At 49.4% G+C, this 6130-nt stretch overlaps 1 long non-coding RNA gene across 1 annotated transcript; it reads left to right on the forward strand.

Annotated features, from left to right (window-relative positions):
* The first annotated feature begins 3275 nt into the window (after nucleotides 1–3275).
* On the forward strand, nucleotides 3276–5770 carry LOC124993293 (uncharacterized). Its single transcript, XR_007110286.1, has 3 exons — nucleotides 3276–3525; nucleotides 4411–4492; nucleotides 5179–5770. It is a non-coding gene; the product is annotated as an uncharacterized LOC124993293 (long non-coding RNA).
* Nucleotides 5771–6130: the final 360 nt, after the last annotated feature.

The following is a 6130-nucleotide window of genomic DNA, read 5'->3' on the forward strand; positions in this document are numbered from 1 at the left end:
CTGCCGGCCGTGGTCGGGGGCCAGAGCTGGCTGTAGTGGCTCTGAGTCCAGCTCCCAGCAGATGGGATGGGGGCGCTGGCGGGCAGTGTCCTGCAGCCCAGCTGGGCCAGCGTTCGAGGCTGGAGGCTCCAGGAGCCGGGTGTGGTCTTGCTGGCCTGTCAGCGGGCACCTGAGATTTGACCCACAGCCCCTGTTGCTGGGCAGATGCTGATCTCTGCTGGACGTCTGGGTCAGGGGCTCCCCACAGAATCCACTACTGGGGAGAGGAGCCCCCACCTCCGCAGGCCTCACGCCTTGACCTCGGGGACGTGACTGGCCCACAGTTGGCCCCCAGCGCAGACACGCCTGCCCGGCTGGTCACTGGCGCCTTCCCAGTGCCTTACGTACACAGGCACCAAGGGACCATCTGTCCTCGGCCTGGAAGCCCTAGGCACAGTCACAGAGCCCACAGGCCAGCTCTGGAGCCCACAGGAGGGACCGGGTCCACCCCTGCACGCTGCTGCACACCAGTTGGTAAGTGGGTCCCCGTCACTCAGCAGCTGCCCCCGCATCGTCCCCCGGTCAGTTTGGGGACCCTCCCCACTCCCAGGCTCTCGGCCAGTCTCACTGCTTCCCCTCTGCCCACCCCGCCTCTCAGCAGCCACCTGGCGCCCCCCAAGGTGCTATCTCGTATTTTATGTCCGAAGTTTCCAACTCTGTCTCTGCGGTGATTTCACCATCCAGGGCTGAACTGCAGTGAGTCCCCAGTCACCCACCTGGCCAAGGTCAGGAGCTGGGGACCACGGGGCGGGCACCCTCTCCCAGGGCCATCTTCCCACCTCTGGAAAGAACCTCCCTGTCAGCCAGGTTCCCGCGGCACCTGTGCGGGGCACCCACTGTGGGTTGGCACAACGTTTCTCAGAAGAGAAACCCACTCGGGCAGACGCTTCTCCAGCCCCAGCCCAGGACGCCTTCAGTGACTGTCATGTGTGACTGGATGTGTGTACAGTACGCTTCCTTCATCAACAAGTATTCCCAGGTGTCTCTATTAACATGCCAGACACAGTCTAGGCCAGGGGACTAAAAAGCAAAGAAGGAAGTTTCCCGTTTCTGTAGAGCACACTTTCTAGCAAAAGACCGATAGCATGCACAAAAAGCATAAGCAGATCATTTCAGACTATCGTTGAATCCCCTAATGAGCACGGCCGTGTGATTTCACAGCCATCATTTTATGCACTAAGAAAAATATCTGGCCTACCAATTGTTTTCATACGTGAAGAGCTGTTTATGAGCTCTATATTTAATAATTAATGAGTCTTACACATTACAGCGTATACATGCTTAAACATTCTCTTCCATTCTGAAGTTTGTTTTCACAGTCTGGAGCTTCTTGTTGCTTCTCTGGTCACAAACATACTTTGTGGGGTCTTCCAAATGGCCTGGAGCCTTGGGGCTGCCGGAACCACCCAGCGAGTGAGCAGACGCCCCCTGCAGGCCACGTAGAGATCCGCGTCTCAAGCCGAGGTGATGAGAATTCTCACCACACGCCTGGGGATCTCAACCTTCTCCACCCAACACTGCTATCAGCCACAGGCGCTCAACCTGGAGGATGTTTCTAATTCAAGGGCTTATCAGAAATTGCAGGGCCCTTGGTGCTTAGCAAAACAAAAGCAGCATACTACCGAGAGCCCCTAGTGGGATCTGTGCCCACTTTGTGAAAGCAGCGCACTCCGTAAGGATGTGTGACGTGTGGAGGACCTTTTTGCCTTCACATCGATCCATGGTGACAGGTCCAGCAGAAGCGTCCCGGGACCACAGCTGTGTTGTTGCACAGCAGTCTCGCAGTCGCTACGGACCGTCCCTGGGGGAGATGCTCTCCATTTGCTCCCCAAATCAGGAAGCCCAAAGGAGTGAGGTCATTACCCTCACAACTGCCCTCGGAAAAGACGGGGGTCACAGTCCCCCCGGCAGACATGATGGGAGCTCAAAGGTCCATAGCGTATTTCAGGAAGAGAGCTCAGCCTGCCGGGTCTAGAATCGAACCTCCCAGTGTGGCGAGTCTCAGCTCAGGCACCCAGCGGCTGGGAGTCCGTTTGCATATCTGTGGAATGGGGACGATTCTCAGCCTTACTTCACAGAATTGCAATCATGAAGCAAAGTGACAGCTGTAGACACTGCCCAATGCCTGGCCCAGGAGCCCAGGAAACACTGCCTGGGAGCAGAAACTGTGTCAGCAGAAAAAGAAGACGTTCAGGAGCTGCAAATATAAAATGGGTGATCACCATTTTGCAGTTTATTATTTTAAAATTCCTATAGCAAAACTTGGTATTTGGAGCAAATTTTGAGTAACCATGTAGAGCCTGAAATTTTTTTATGCTAATAATTAGAATTATAAAAAGACAGGAAGTAAGCTTCCAAATGTGCTATCTCCTTTCAGAAATGATTTTGAATAAAACTTCCGTTAGAAACTCAGAAATGGTTTAGGTTTCCGAAGAATCAGAAAAATCAGAGTCTAGTTTCTTTTACATCCATTCTTTGTAGAGGAGAAACTGAGAATGGTTATTCAAACTCCCAAGATGTCAAAAAAATTGTGTATATGCTCATTAACAGAATTGTAACACATATGTGGTTGCCACTCATTCTCAACCAACCCATGTGATGTGGTCCAAGGTTTCAAGTGAAAGACTCCTTCGGGTTGTTGCAATGGATGGACGCTTGACCTGAATAAAGCCGGGGCGCCCAGATGGCTCTGGCCTCCAACAGGCAGGCGCTAGCAGGGCCTCTGCATCCACGTGGTACTTCCGCACTTACCTGTCTCACCTGCTCACCTCACGGATGGGAGCTGACAGCTAGGAAAGATCAGTGCTGACATCAGCCTAGCAACAGCGTCTACTGGAACCCCGGCTCACGTGGCTCCTGAGCACCGCCCACCCCGCTGCTAACTCCAGATCGGGCAGCCATCCAAGCCAGGCATGGCTTTTCCTAAGGACGTGCCTGGCTCCATGAGCAACTCCAGGACACAGGGGAATCACGACCCTTCACAGGGCATCACCCATCAAAACTGGGTCTGCGTGCTCCCGACATGCCGGGCGGCCGGGCAGACACTGGAGAATGTGTCTGTATGTGTCACCTGCTGCATGGGTATTTTGAGAAGCACTTTGAGAAGGCACAGCGGGAACCTGGCTTTTGTGTTTTGAAAGTGCCAGCTTTATTGCAGCTCAAACAGAAATAAAAGGAAAACAGCGTCATTACCCGGCAGGCTTTCAGCCTGGTTGCAGCAGGGGTTCCCGCTTTCCCGGCTCTGCAGGTCGGCCTCCCAGCCTCCTGCGAAAAAGAACAAACCCAACCAAACACGAGACCTGGTTGCAACATTTTCCGCCAGCTTTAGCGGAGGAGCGGAGGAGCGCTCTCATCAGAATGTTTTGGTTTGCTGAGAACACGTGCACCTCTTCCTTGAGAGACAGAACCCTTTTTGTGCAATGACCTCAACAGCCCTTTCCCTTCACCTGCAGGTGGGGAGGACGGAGAGGCAGCTCCTTTGGAAAGGTAACTGTTCCTCTTGGTCACATGCTTCCTTGCTGAGCTGCATAATGGCTCATGAGCTAGTAACTGAGACTTATAAAAGTGTTGCCAATTGCTAGTTCAAGGTCTGTAGCCAGCTTAGAAATTGTTGAAATGTACAAAGTAAATGAGGGAAGGAAAAAAAAAAAAAAACAGCAAGGAAAGAAATTCTAGGTCGTGCTTTTAGGAAACTGCTTGACCAAAAAGAAAAAAGGAAAATAAAAGGCTTTTTTCATAGAATTTTCTATACCACTGGTGTTGTTAGGCACAAATATGCATCTGTGGGCAGACGAATCGGTGGTGGAAGAGCTGAAGTCCAGGTCCTGATATGGAAATATATTAAACAGTATGGAATTCTGCCAAATACCAGGAGAGTTGCTTTGTAATAGCTCACTTAAATCTCCCTGTTGCATGCTCCTTTGTAACAAGAAATTAGAATTTTTTTCTTAATTGAGTTGAGGTAGGAGATGGGAAAGAGCGACATGTGTGGAAGGAGAACATTCCATGGTCAGGCAGTCTGCCAATGCCCAGAACAAACCCCAGGGGACAGATCACAGCAACACAGGCAGAGGCCTGAGGCCGCCGGGGGAGCCCCGAGTACCTTCTGCTGTGTTCTCCACTCCTTACAGAGCTTCTGAGGTATGAGGCCACCTTTGTGCCCATCTTACCACTTAGCCCAGAACCCCCCATTAAAACACATCCAGAAATTTAAGAACTGGGGTGTAGCTCAGTGACATCACATGGCCAGCATGTGCAAGGCCCCAAGTTCAATCCCCAGCACCCAGGACAAGACAAAAAACAAAAAGACTACTTGTCTAAATCTTCCAAGAGTTCTATGAAACGAGCAGTATTACTATTGACATTTTACAGAGGAGAAAACCCAGGTACAGAGACGTCTGGTAACTTTCCTGAGATGTTCAGCAGAAGCAACGGAGCTAAGATGGAAATCCAGGTACGACTTAAACTACCACAAACAATGCACAAGTCAGAGTTCAGGAGAGCAGAGCAAACCCGTTACCCCCACAGCGAGCTTCAGTCACTTCAGTAAACCCGGGATCTCAGTGGCAACTCCAGTTAACAAATTATTCAGTCACAAAGAAACAAAGAGTATTTAATGTCTGCAGCTCTCCCTGGCCCCTAAGCCCTATTTCATGAGCACATCTCCCTCACGGTGCATGCCACCTCCTCCTGAAGACTTAAGCTCGAGTGGGTGTGCACACCACACACACACACACACACACACACACGCGCAATCCTGGGTGAAGCATGTCTACTTAGTGTAAGTCTTAAACCACATAATGGCCTGTTGCATGGCAATCCTTATATAATAAAGATTAGAGTGTTTGACATTGACATTTTAGAAAGCTAATGGGGCTTTTTTTTAATTTGCACAAAAATACCCACAGCGACAGCCATGCAAAACTGTTGGCCCTAAATGGTTTAACCCATTTGGTTATTACCCACACTCAATTTTTTCACTTCGAATTATTTTATGTGTAAGACAGCAATAGAGGAGAAACAAAAAGATACTCATTCTGATTTTAAAAATCAGTTAAATAGAATATTGAGCTAAAATTTTTGGATATTCCTTATTTATATACCTGGCACCTCAATTTTGAAAGCTGCCCCCTGGTCCAGTCCACAGGATTATCCAGCTTTCCGTCAGGTGACAAATGCCTGAGAAGAACACTCAGAGGACAAGGGAAAAGTCCGAGTCTCGGCTTCAGAGGTTCAGTCCGTGGTGTCTGCTCCCTTGCTCTGGGCCTGAGGTGAGGCAGGACATCACGGCAAACAGCACGGTGAGGAAAGCTCTCAGCTCATGGCAGCCAGGAAGCGAGAGAGGGACGGGCCAAGGGAGAAATATAAAGCCCCAGGACACCCCCAGCGGCCCACTTCCTTCAACCAGGTGCCAGCTCCTGCAGTTCCCAGGGATGGCGTCCAGTGATTACCCACTGATGAGCTCAGAGCCCTCCCCACGTCACTCCCCAGGAACAGGGCTGCACTGGGGACCAAGCCTGCAGCACATGTGGGGGTCACTTATCTCCAAACCATAATGGACATTTTCTGATACTCTTCAGCACGTCATTCCTTCATAAAACTGAAAAATAAAGTGAGTAAAATATCACGTGTGGGTCCTCGGTCCCTGGCGTAAGCATTGATCTATCTGTGAAGGAAAGAGCACATTTTCTTTATTTTCTGGTAGTAATTCATCATTTAACCTAAATAATATATTCCCATTTTAGTTAAGTATTTTCAGATATAAAGAAAAATAAAGACTCTCTGGGATTTAAATCGAATAATAAATTTAGTTGTCCCTCAGGCAAATATTAGTAATTAATTAAACTAAAGGAAAGCAAAAACTGAGTCAAAAACTATATAGGGAGATAATGCCCAAGAATTTTTCAAGTTAATGAAACTGTTAGATCTACTGATTAAAGACCAATAAATAAAGAATTCACATCTGGAGATAGCCTAACAAAGCCAACAATAATAGACAAGGAAGAAGTCCTGAAGTAGCTGTGACAGGCAGAATTTTGAGAAGCTTCCTGAGATTTCAACCTCTCAGAAGCAGACTCTGCCGAACCCCCTC

Source organism: Sciurus carolinensis, chromosome 9 (genome assembly GCF_902686445.1).
Source record: "Sciurus carolinensis chromosome 9, mSciCar1.2, whole genome shotgun sequence".
Lineage (NCBI taxonomy): Eukaryota > Metazoa > Chordata > Mammalia > Rodentia > Sciuridae > Sciurus > Sciurus carolinensis.